At 33.6% G+C, this 13,359-nt stretch overlaps 1 long non-coding RNA gene across 2 annotated transcripts; it reads right to left on the bottom strand.

Annotated features, from left to right (window-relative positions):
- Positions 1-9,155: 9,155 nt before the first annotated feature.
- Positions 9,156-13,072, bottom strand: LOC126732901 (uncharacterized). Of its 2 annotated transcripts, none has more exons than XR_007659573.1 (2): positions 11,482-13,072; positions 9,156-10,836 (listed from the first exon to the last, which is right to left on the bottom strand). It is a non-coding gene; the product is annotated as an uncharacterized LOC126732901 (long non-coding RNA). The 2 variants fall into 2 exon arrangements; XR_007659574.1 differs by having other exon boundaries at positions 9,156-10,562.
- Positions 13,073-13,359: the final 287 nt, after the last annotated feature.

The following is a 13,359-nucleotide window of genomic DNA, read 5'->3' as shown; positions in this document are numbered from 1 at the left end:
ATATAAAGAAAAACTTATTGGAATAGTTAGTTGGTTTTTTTTTTAAATAAACATGGATAATGGGGCATTGTTAAATAGGAAGCTTCCAAGAAATTTCCAACCCCATGTCATTGTCTTTTCAATGACTTCCTATCTCCTAATTTTTATGAGAAATGCTATGTCTACAATATTTCTACAACATTTTTACAACAAATCCTAAGTGGCAAGTTGTTACTGGTTGTTTTTGTTGGGGCAAAAAAGTAATCTTAGTGTTAGTTTTAAATTTGAACCAATAACAACTAACCACCCATGATTTGTTGTAAAAATGTTGTAAAAATGTTGTAGACGTAGCATCTCTCAATTTTTATATTATTTCACCTTTATGTCAACTCAATAAATGCAAGTAAAACAATACTTTTCTGAAAACGCCATCTCTACTTCTCAAGAGAGCGTCTTAGCTGGGTTTTTCTGGTTGAGTCTTTGCTAAGACATGGGTTCTAGGAGGAAACATACATAAATCTTATTACTGTAAGCTTCTCTTGATTTTTTTATATTTTTTTATATCTTCCTCCTTCTTCTTCTCTTGATTTCATTTTTCCCTACAATCTGTCGAGTTTTTTTTTTTTTTCACTTGAACTTCATTCCGGCCGAATCCATAATTTCGGCCAGCATTTCCTGAAATCACCCGAAACCACCAGAACACCCCAGAATTTATTTCAAGGTAGAATAGGGGGTATACCAGTCCAGTTTGCATGCCGATAAGGTAATTTCCAGCCATTCCAACTATAGCGAATTGAAAGTAATAACTTTACCTAAATTACTCTTTAAAAAATTCCACTCATGTTCTTGTTGGAGCCTCCTCACCTTCCCATGGGGGAGAACTCTTGGCTCCAAATTTTATTCAGTGATGGATAAGGAATACATGATTACCTTTTTAATAAGAAAATCTCTTCCTTAAGATAATCATTTTCTTACACACCAAGAAAACTTAAATCAAATCAAACTAAAATTTAAGACAAATTTTAACAATTCAATTATAATCGCAGTGCACACTTAAAAAAAAGAAAAAAAAAAAAAAGAAAGAAAAAGGTAGCCCATTACTGTGGAAAAGGGAAATTATTGTGATTAGCCGAATCTTGAAGCATGGATGCTCCATGTGTGACCTCTAGAAGATACTAGTTACCACGGGAAACTCCTAGAAGATGCAAGGAGAAAAATCTTTACCTCCGCATTAATGAGGGAGTTCGTACCTAACTTCTGCGGCATTAATGGCACATAAGACAGCCTAAAATGTAAATGTAACCCCCAGGCCATCAGAATCCTAAGATAAGAAGTTGAGGAAACCAATAAAGTAAGGAAAAAATATCCCTGATACTCTATGTAGAAGCAAAACTATAAGGATGAGAATAATGATTGAAGTTACAAAAGCAAAAGAGGTCAAAAGGAGAAGGGATCCAGAAAAAAGAAAGAAAGACCTATCTTAGAAAAAGGGAGAGAGAGGAACATATCGTGTAATTCCACGAGAACAAAAGAAAAAACTTCCCATGGTCATATGAGCATTTGTAATAAGAAAGAGAGTGTTTTAATGGTCAAAGAGATCCATTATTTGCGTTTCCCATTGTAGGATCCAGAAAAAAGAAAGAAAGACCTATCTTAGAAAAAAAAGAGAGAGAGGAACCTACAGTGTAATTCCACGGGAACAAAAGAAGAAACTTCCCAAGGTCATATGAGCATTTGTAATAAGAAAGAGAGTGTTTTAATGGTCAAAGAGATCCACTGTTTTCATTTCTCATTGTAGAGTATTTGTTCCCACTATTTAATTATATCTTTATTGTTAGTGAAGGGATCTGAGAACCCCTCCTCGGGGACTATCTTTAAGGTCTCTACATATACACACACATATATATATATATAATTTATTTATTTACTTGGATGCACAAATTCAATATAATGTATATAGTTATATACTTTTTTTAATATTCATACATAACTTAGCTTTATATTTTTATAAAAATATTATTTAATAAATATTAAATGCAAGTTTTTTTTTTTTGAGAAACCATGTTAAAAGCAAGTTAAAATTTAATTTGAGCATATTTCTCGTTGGAACGTTGGAATTGTGAAATAAACTACTACTACCTCCGTCCCCGTTTGTTTGTCTTTTATTCCATTTTGGGATATTTCAAAATATTGTCCTATTTCTAAAAATAAAAATTATTAGTTTACTAATGTTCTTATTATACCCCTACTTTATTTTCAAAACTATTTGAAAAGAAAACTATAGGGGCAAGGGCCCAAAATAGTATATCGGGCCTTGGGCCTTGTCCGAGGACATTGATAGGTCCGAGAAGGAGCAAATAATTGTTAAATGTTCCCATTTAAAGTCTCAAAGATGGGGAACAAATGAAAGGTCGTCCGAGGAGGAACTCCTCCTCGGATATGATGAATGTAGTTCACAATATGTACTCCATCAGTTAGCATAATCCTCCAAGAAACTCCAATGATAGAGACATGCCTCACGAACATACAAGAAGGAAGGAAACCTTAAAATATCTAAGGGAAAGTTGCCACCACCGCATTAAATGCACTGCAGCTACTTTTCTGACCGCATTTATGTGGAGAAGACCTTTGAACAGTGCTACCTTGACTACCACAACTCACAGAAAACTAGAGAGGCTGTCTGATGGGATAGGTACTCAAGTAAAGGCTCGGATGATCAACAAGTGTAGGGTGAAAATGGCCCAAAAAAGGATATATAAGGTGAAAGACTCTTCATGGAGAAAGGATCGGGAAAAAGAAAGAGAGAACACTGCAACAATCTAAATTGTCTCTATATCTAACTGTGATCAATATATACAATTATGATCTCCTCGGACTGGAAGTCCATTGACATCAAAAACTTCTTATTTGTGTTTGATTGTCATTAAATTTAATACAAGCCGTTGTTCAACTCATTAGGATCTAGTTCTTTGACCCACTCTCTACGAATTTATTGTATTGGGCTCATTGGGCCGAAATCCCATATATTTTGGGCTTAGGCCACAAATCGGGACCCTACAAAAACTAACTAATATTTAAAAAAATCAATTTAATTGGGGCACATTTTTAGTTGCCTCATTAAGAATAACTCTTCTTTAAAAAGCTGATAAATTTATTTAAAAATAGTTTTGTAAACTTATACATTTTTATAAGGCAGACAAAACAATAAATGATGTTTCCTTAAAAAGTTTTACTTTTCAAACAGGACAAACAAATTGGGACGGAAGGAGTATAAAATAAAAGGTACGTACTTGTTGCACGTGTACACGTGTGCAAAGAGTTAAAAATAGGATTTAATGTATATTTTCGTAATTTTAGTTGGAATTGTCAAATGAACTACTATAAAAAAAATAAAAGTAAAAATCTATATATTCACAATACTTTCAAAACAAATTTTAAAGAATAAATCATAAGCAAAAAAGTAATACTTCTCATAAAATAATAGAAAATAATAGTTCTTCTCACACCAATTATGAGAGGAGAAAGCAAACACCCGAAAGAGAGTATATTTCCTCAACGTGGGAGTTTATTGATTATAAGCAACCGCATCAGTCTGGCCAAATTTTTCCATCTATTTTATACTAAGAACCTACTTTTTCTATTTTACACTATCACTTTTCTAAAACACCCACATCAGTTCATCTATTTTACCATCTATTCTATTTAAATAATAATATTTCTATAATATTTTATTATTATCTTATCCTTTTCTATTGTCCTTCTCTCTTTTTCTTTTGTCCTTATCCCATTTCATTTGATCTCATCTTTTCACTCTCATCTCCACCCCTCTGCTGTTTATGTCAAGACTCTCAATTTCATTTGATCTCATTTTTTCACTCTCACGAATAGATTACCTTTCCACCACAAGTGAAGCACAACCATCTTCTTCTTCTTTTTCTTCCTTTTCTTTTTTCTTCTTTGTCTCATGGTCAGATCAACTCTCCACCACAAGAACCAATCTCCACCATAAGCACCGATCTCAAAGATCTAAAGAAATCCCTCTCTGTCGAAGCTTGCATGGTTGAATCTCTCTCATTTGTTTTCAAGCGTTCTGCCACCAATGAGTTTGTATTTTGAATCTGATTTTGGGTTTGGGTTATGGGTTTTCAATTGATGGTTTAATTTTTAAGTTGATTTTTTGGGTTTGGGTTATGGGATTTTTATGGATTTTAGGTAGATCAAGTTTGGTTTTCGTTGTATTTTGGGTTTTCGTTGTTTTAACTGGTTTTGGTGGTGGTGGTGGTTGTTTTAATGGGTGATGGTGGTGGTGGTTGGGTGGTGATGGTTGGACAGTGTTGGGTGGATGGTGGGATCTGCATTTTGGTGGTAGTGCTCTTGCAGGTTCTGTGCATCTGTGTGGGTGTGTTTGTGTTTGTGTGTATCAAAGGAAGAAGAAGATGATGAGTCTGAGTTGGTTTTACAGATGGAGAAGAGAGAGAAAAAAAAGGAGCCAAACTGAAATTAATAAAATAATAGGATACACGACTATAGTAACCGTGTATATATGCACTGTTACTGTATTAATTATGTAAATATACACAAATTTAGAAGGACTGATTTAGAAGATTTTTGGGACAAAATGTGTAAAATTGGTTACTTTTTTGCATTTATCAAACTTTTACATCCGCTGATGCGGATGCTCTTAACTCTACGAAATTATTCCTTATACAAATATACAAAGTTTTATATTAGAGCAATTGCATTAGCTTGTGTAAAGTTTTGTAGAATGGAAAAAGATACTCTTCTTACACATTTTGGCCCCAAAAAACACCCACATCAGTGGGTGTAAAATTGTGCATTTATGCACAATTGCTACAATAACCATGCATATATGCACGGTTACTGTAGCTTTTGTATTTATTATTCTATATTTTTTCCTCTCTCCTTCACTTGACTTTCTCATTTCAACTTCTCACTCTCACCTCTCTCTCTTTTATCTCTAGCCCTTCAGTCCAGCCTTACCGACACAATCAGTCCAACCTCACCAACACCGATCAGTCCAACCTCATCGATCAGCCTCACCGATTAGCTTCTCAGTCTCACCTCTTTGTTTTTTTTTATCTCTGGGCCCTCAATCCAGCCTCACCGACACGATCAGTCCGGCCTCACCGACTCCGATCAGTCCAACCTCACCGATCAGCCTTGCCAATCAATCCAACCTCATCGATAAACACTAGACTTTGATCCTTTGTAAATTTTTTGTTTGATCAGTTTTGTTTGGTGGGTATTGATCCGTGGGTATTGATCTGTGGGTTGAAGGTGGCTGGGTTTTGATGAGTATTGATCGGGTTAATGGGTATTGATCTGTGGGTATTGATTGGGTTGATGGAGGCAGGGAATTGATCGTTGATGGTGGCTGGGTATTGATCAGGTTGATGGTGGCTGGGTTTAAAATATTTTATTTGAATAAATATGTATAATAAACAAACTGATGTGAGTGTTTTGAAAAAATGGGAGTGTAAAATAGAAAAAATAGGTTTTAGATGTGCAAATTTACAAAAATTTTGCGTCAACTGATGCGGATGCTTAAGAATGATCAAATTGCTCACATGTCCCAAACGTGTGAAAAAAAAAGTTAAATCTTGATAGAACCATAATAATTGAATTTTTATCCAAAATTTAGGGCATACCCATAGCAATTGAAATCTTATAGATTAAATTGAGATATGACAAATCACAAGGAAAAAGTTATAATTTATTTTTAAAATCATTAGATTTCATTGTGTCTTTAACTATAGTACTTTAAGGACACATATTGAAAAATAATTTATATTCATGTTTGATTTTCTTTGATTTGGGGCTAGTAAAAGTGATTCACATGAATGATAATAAAAAAATACACAAAAATATTCGTGTCATTAATTTATGATTTAGATGCGCAAATTCATTATAATGAAGTATATAATTTTCTTAATATTTGTACATAATTTAATATATTTATTAAAATATTATATAATAAATATTAAATGCAAGTTAATATAGTTATTATTTCTTTTGGATTGGCTTAGGGTCAATTGTCTTAGTAGAGTTACCACTCTAATGCTCCTTGGTCATACATCTTTTCTTTTGCCTTGTGGTGTCTCTGGAAGCATAGAAACTAGGTGACTTTTGAAAATGTTGCTCTTAACCCCAATTTGCAAAAACAGTGCATAACTCAAGCAGTGGAGTATTTTTATTGTGTGGGGAAAATAAATATGCAGAGAAGCAAGGTGGTTGTAAATGTTAGGTGGAATAAGCCCCCAATTGGGTGGTTTAAGCTAAATACTGATGGAGCTTCAATGGGGAATCCGGGTAAGGCAGGGGGAGGAGGACTTATAAGAGATAGTGCTGGTTTTTGGGTTAAAGGCTTCTCAAGGTCCCTAGGAATTGGTACCAGTATGTTAGCAGAGTGTTGGGCTCTTAGGGATGGACTGTTTTTAGCTATCCAACTCGGCATCCAAAATCTAGAAGTTGAATTGGATGCAAAAGTTGTTGTGGATTTGATCAACTCTAACTCCCAAACTAATGCAGTGTATACTACTCTTCTGGTGGATTGCAGGTTGCTGCTAAGCCGAATTCCTTATGCCAGGGTGAGCCATGTGTTTCGGGAAGCAAATCGCAGTGCTGATGCGCTTGCAAGGAATGGTAGCACAATGGAGGAAGAATTTTGTATTTTTGATTCAACCCCAAACTTTGTTAAGGAGTTGTTATGCTCTGATGTTAATGGGGTTAACTATTGTAGGCTATCTGCCGTGAACTTAGCCATTTTGGCTTCCTAGTTTGTTTTATCTATGTCCTTTTAACCCCAAAAAAAAAAAAAAAAAGTTATTATTGTTGTTGGAAACATGGGAATTGTCATAAACTCTTGGCAATGATATGACGCGTGACATTTAGGGCACGTTTGGTACACTGTAATGATTACTACATGGAAATATAAATAAGTATTAAAAGAAATACATTAAGTTAGAATGTAATAAGTATTACTATTCATTAGTTTGGTGACCATTTAGGAATAGAATCCTGAATATATATCCACAATTTAGTAGAGTATAAAAAGAAGGTGTAATTAAATCATTTTTAAGTCAAATTTCCTAAAATACACTTAATTTAGGATGTTCAAAATAGAGCTAATAATTAACAATAAGGAAAATTTATTTTCTTTCCTTTTGAAGTTGTGGCAACTAATGGTTTTTTAGGAATTTTTTTAAAATAGTTATTACATTAGGTGAAGGAATAGATATTTAATACTTTTGATAAGAAATAGTTATTCCTCATTTTGAAGAATAGCTATTCATAAGGAATAACTATTCGTTGTAATAAAAATATAACCAAACAACTAAATAGTTATGTCATAAGAATATCTATTACATTACAGTGTCTATATTACAGTTTACCAAACGAGCCCTTATTACAACCAGCCTATAATTTCTTTCCTCAAAAGAAGTATCATAGACTTTTTTTTTTTAATAAAATTTTAGAAACAAGTATCGTAGGATAAATTTTCTATACAAATTGGTTTGGAGAAAGTTCCTCCAAACAACTAGGTGACAATCTTAAATAATGACAAGTGTCTTGATTGTGTGCATTGCACATGACCAATTTTAGCTTAAAGTTGAAAAGTAACACTGTTAAGTGACATTACTAACATCTCTCTCAGACGTTTCTCTCACCTAAAACACTTTCTCTCTCCTTCGTTCCAGATTGAGATCAGACTTCAAAGTTCAAACCCCTTTTTTCCTCTCTCTCTCTCCTCTCCTCCTCCTCGATTCCCAACCACATGCTCTCTCTGCTAGTTTGCCCAATCCATACTGAATCCAAACCAAAAATAACCTCCATTGCTCCCAAATTTTACATAACACCAAAAATAAAAAATAAAAAATTATATCAATGAGAAAATACCTAGAATCCTTGTTGTGAAAAATAGGTTGGGGTTAATTCGCTTGTTTTATATTTCATAATCTCTTTCATGGGGTATGTTTAGGGTCTCTGACTAAGATCTTTGAGTACAAGATTTTGGGTTTTGGCCATGAACCTAGTGGTGAGTTGTTACATTGATAAAATTTGTGATTTGTCAAAAAAAAAAAGAAAAGAAGAAGGTTGACTGGTGCCATTACTAGTGATTTCAGTAATTTAATGTTGTTGGTCTTAATTTGGATATGAAACGAAGGAGAGAGAAAGAGAAATAATGGTTTAGGTGAGAGAAACAATTGACTGAGAGAAAAGTTTAGTAATGTTACTTTTCTAAAATTGGTCATGTGCAATGCACAAGACCAAGGCACCCGTAATTGTTTAAGATTGCAACCTAGTTGTTTGGAGGAACTTCCTCCAAGCCAATTTGTGTAGAAACTTTATCCAGTATCATAGACTATAATACTCCATTTTGTTTTGGGTTGAATGAGAGCGCTAGTGGACCAATTCGCCATGCAAAAAAAAAAAAAAAAAAAATTGCATTTTTAAGAAATTTTTTATGAAAAATTGAAAAAGTTGTAAAAATAAATTAATCATTTTTTCACTAACATATTTTTAAAAAAAATGATTTACTAAGATATACGTTAGTAAAACCCATAAAAATATTATGGCCACAATATTTTGGTAATAATTTCACAATAAATTTTTAGTGAAAAATAATACTTGTGGGTCTAAATTATAATAGAATCATATTAATAGGTGTCTTTAAGAAATTATTAATAATTTATTTTAAGAAAATTTTGATGCAATTTTGATGGGAAAAAATTGTTAAGTCAATTAATTGCCTTTTTCTTTTCACATAAAACATTTCTAAAAATACTTCATAAACTAATACTACTAGTCGCCAACCCGTGCGATGCACGGGATTCTTTAAAAAGAAAAAAACAATATTGCAATTATCATTTGCTGCACTAAATCAAAATGTCTCAAGACTCACTAATCAAATAATACAACTAAATGGAGAAGACCCAAGCATAACATAAAATCTTTACTAATTCAATATTAAACATTGTCAAACCTAGTACACGCTTGTGCCCAATAAAAAATTATAAAGACAAATAAGGGATAAAGAAATCTTGTATATCATCTCCATAAAAATACATACATGCCAAAAAGATTAATACCACTACCATAGGTCCATTGGCAATGAAGTTATTTTCATAGTTACATATATACTGTGAATAAACAAATAAACAAATTGTAATGATTGCAATCTTATTTTCATAATAAATAAATAGAATATAGTTACCAATGTCAAATTCTTTTGCTATGACTCAAAAAGAGTAGAGAAAGAACATAATACAACAAATCTACATTATATAGAAGAGTACATCATATACTTATTCAACACAAAACATAGAGTTTTATAAATCATCTTTGCTTGCTCACATTCCCAACCACATCTCTTGTGCTAAGATACCATAGATATTGCTTTTTCAAAATCACGCTTTTCAAAATCACGAATAGACTTTGCCAATAAAGCCTTCTCCATGTCAAACCCTTTTGCTTTGCCTTAAAATAGTTCCTAGAAAACAGTTGCTTTACCCAAGTTAGGGGCTTTGAGAACAGAAGAGTTATAGTATTTGAGAGAGTGCGATAACACACCACATTCTCCCTCAAATCTACATTTTAGTAGAAGGATCTCATTCCTAGCCAAATCATTTTTCCTTTAATACCAAGCAAAACAAAAACAAAAAACTAAACGTATATCATGTCCAGATAAAAGCAATCCCCAAGATTATTAAAACCTGATATCAGTAAGAGCACCTCAATGTTCCACACATTCAGCAACTATGCAACAATATTGGTTCCTAAGGAAAATAAAAATGCACAACCCAAATATATTATCCAACAATATGCACAAAATGCTCTTCTTTTCTAATAAATCAGATCATTCACATAAGGTATAAAAGAAATTCGAATTAGAAATATGAATAAAGAAATTAAGTAGAGCTTGAAGCTAAAGCAAAACCTGTAGGGTTGTTGTCAGATTTTGAGGGTTGGGAGGCTCTTCAATACTATCTCCACTACGAAACCAATCCATATCCACAATATTTTCTTACAAAAAGATAGGAATTGAAATCCCTAAATTGATAGAAAACCTAATTGAAGACATAATTAAAACTCAACTTTGAGCCTTTGTCCCATTTAAAACAATTTCAATATGAATTTAACCCATATCACTAACTATCATTTCATCAAATGAATAGCTATGCAAATTTCATCATTTAAATTGGAAAAAGTAGCTACTTGGAAAAGGCAGTAACTGTCATCAATATATATTTTATGATAGACAAAAGGACCAAAATTGTATTATTAGTAAAATCTAACAGGTCACTACTAAATTGTTCCAATACCAAAACTTATCTTGTTCCTATTAGGGACATAAAACATGGTCTCAGTCAACACACCACATTCTCCCTCAAATCTACATTTTAGTAGAAGGATCTCATTCCTAGCCAAATCATTTTTCCTTTAATATCAAGCAAAACAAAAAATAAAAGGTATATTATGTCCAGATAAAAGCAATCCTCAAGATTATTAAAACCTTACCTCAATGTTCCACACATTCAGCAACTATGCAACAATATTGGTTCCTAAGGAAAAAAAAATGCACAACCCAAATATATAATCCAACAATATGCACAAAATGCTCTTCTTTTCAAATAAATCAGATCATTCACATAAGGCATAAAAGAAATTAGAATTAGAAATCTAAATAAATAAATACAAATAAGAAAACTGAAGACAACCTAAAAAAGATGTAATCTTTATCTTTCTTTAAAAGAAGGGAGGGTGGGGGACAAAAAAAAAGTGCAGACAAGTGAAGGGATTGCTTCCCACAAGGGCCACAACATTCTACATAACAATCTACAGGAAAATCAAAAGATTCCATCAGCAAATTTCTCAAAACATAAAACTGCATAAGCAATAAATTCTTTGAAAGTTTTAATCAAGAGAATTGTACTTCAATTTATGAGGTTATGAGGTTAAAAGAAGTACAATTCATGCATGAAAAGATTGATTATGGGGTTAAAAGATTCCGTGAACAAAAAATGCATGTATTTAAAACTATGATTGCCAACACTAACAGAGAACAAACATCTGAGAGTATAGCTCTCCCAGGCATTCTATCAAACACTTGTTAGGAATCTTAAACAACTATAGTAACCAACCCCAACCTTCAAAACAAAAATAAAATTCCCACAAAAACACAAATATTTTAGTCATATAGCAATATGCAGCAATACCCAGAAAAAGAAAATTTAATTTTTGGGGTTGTACCATCCTCCTTTCCTCTCATCCTAATAATTCAATTTCTCCAACACTACCAACCATGAACGACTAAATAAAAACAAATCTCAAGAAAAACCCAAAACCTAAATGATAATGTCCAAATTTTTAAAACAAAAAACAATTACCAGCAGACCATGAACGGCTAAATAAAAACAAATCTCAAGAAAAACCCAAAACTTAAATCATAATGTCCAAATTTCTAAAACAAAAAACAATTACCAGCAGCAGTCTGATGGTGGCGAAATGCATGCCTGACAGTGGGTGGTGGCTTTCTTGATCTCTCTTTAGCCAATGACTTTCACTCTCAGAATCTAAGTTTTGCGTTTTGATGTTGGAGAAAGAAAAGTGAGTTTTAGGTTTAGGGGAAGGAGATAGCGTCTGAGGATTAGTTTTAGGTTTTAAAGAGGTATTGGGTTTTGTAACGTGTGTTTGGTGGGGGAAAAAATCAAAACTTATAAATCATATTTAAAAAGTATTAAAAAAAAATTAAATGACGAGGTGGAAAATTGGGGGAAAAAAATCAAAACTTATAAATCATATTTAGAAAGTATTAAAAAAAAAAATGATGACGTAGAAAATTGTGGAAGTTTCAAAAGTTTCAGTTTTATATATATATATATATATATATATATAAATTAAGATATTCATTACTTTTTCATTAAAATGTTTGTAAACATATTATTACTCTTTAGTGCTTGTCCACGGGTCGGATCGGATTTGGCTCAACCTGCATCCGACCCGACCAAATCGGATGGGCAAACTTTCAACCTGCTGCCGACCGAGAGGATGATCGATTTGGACGGGTTGGAACATCAACGAGCGGCGATCGGGTTCGGTCAGAGTCGAGATCTGGAAATTAGAGGAAATCCGACGAGAAAACTATGAAAATCGGCCAAAATCCTTTGAGATTTCGCCGGAAATTGCCAAGATCTTGACTAGATCTGGCGAAATCTCGCCAGATCTAGCCAAGAACTCGACTAGATCTAGTGAAATCTCGCCGTATCTAGCCAAGATCTAGTCAAAGAACATCTCAAAACTCGCTGAACAATGAAAAAAAGGCCAAAATCCTTTGAGATTTCGCCGAAAATAGCCAAGATCTCGACTAGATCTGGCGAAATCTCGCCGAATCTAGCCAAAAACTCGACTAGATCTAGCGAAATCTCGCCGGATCTAGCCAAAAAACATCTCAAAACTCGCCGGATTTATCAAATAACGCTGGAATATTTGTGGGTTGGTCGGATCGGGTTTCTCGGATTTTGAAGAAGGAGAACCGACGTTCGACCCGTCAAAGTCGGGTTCTGGAAAAAGCAATCCGTCACCGACCGTCGAAGAAATCAGTTCGGTCGGCGGCGGGTCGGGTTCTGTCGGCAGCGGCTGGTGAGTCGGGTCTGGCGGTTGACTGGACAGCCCTAGTCTTTATAATACTCTACCGTATGTTTGTCATAGCGTCGAAGGCGAAGCCATTAGGGGGGAGGGGCCCCCCTCACTTTGTTAAAAATGCCCCCAGAGTCTCTAGTCTTTGGGGATATATTCCTGAGATGTTTGACACTTTGACCCCTCTTATATGAAGAAAAAAAAAAAAAAGCCCATTCTCTTTTGAAAGGAACAAACTGGCTGACTTTTGGCCAAGAGGGGTTGTTCCTTGATGGAGAATTTTGTTGTGTGTTTTTTTTTTTAAAATGAATTGTGTTGTGTTTGATATCTCTCCCTTTGATCTTGAAGCTGATGGAAATGGGTTGTATTATTATAAGCATATTGCTAATACTTTGGCCTCTGACCATTTTGTAGTTGCTTTTGTTGTTTATTCAACTACCTGTTTAACCAAAAAAAAAAAAAGAAACAAACTGGAAAGTAAGTGAAAAACATTTGCTGACACACTGTACCCTATAAAAATATAAAGAAATGTTATGTTCAAAAAAATTTCACAACATGGAAGGGACTAAGCAATTACAAACTGCGCCACACACGTATTTGAAAGTTGTTGTCAAATTCATTGAGTACTTTCTCTTTAAAAGTTTTCAACTTTCTATATAACTGTTTCTTTTCCTATTCAGAGTCGCGTCTCTTTCATTGTACGCGTTCCTCCAAAACGCGTAA

This window comes from Quercus robur, chromosome 6, assembly GCF_932294415.1.
Source record: "Quercus robur chromosome 6, dhQueRobu3.1, whole genome shotgun sequence".
In the NCBI taxonomy this organism is placed as follows: Eukaryota; Viridiplantae; Streptophyta; class Magnoliopsida; order Fagales; family Fagaceae; genus Quercus; species Quercus robur.
Note: the sequence above shows the minus strand (reverse complement) of the source record. Positions and strands in the feature narration are given on the sequence as shown.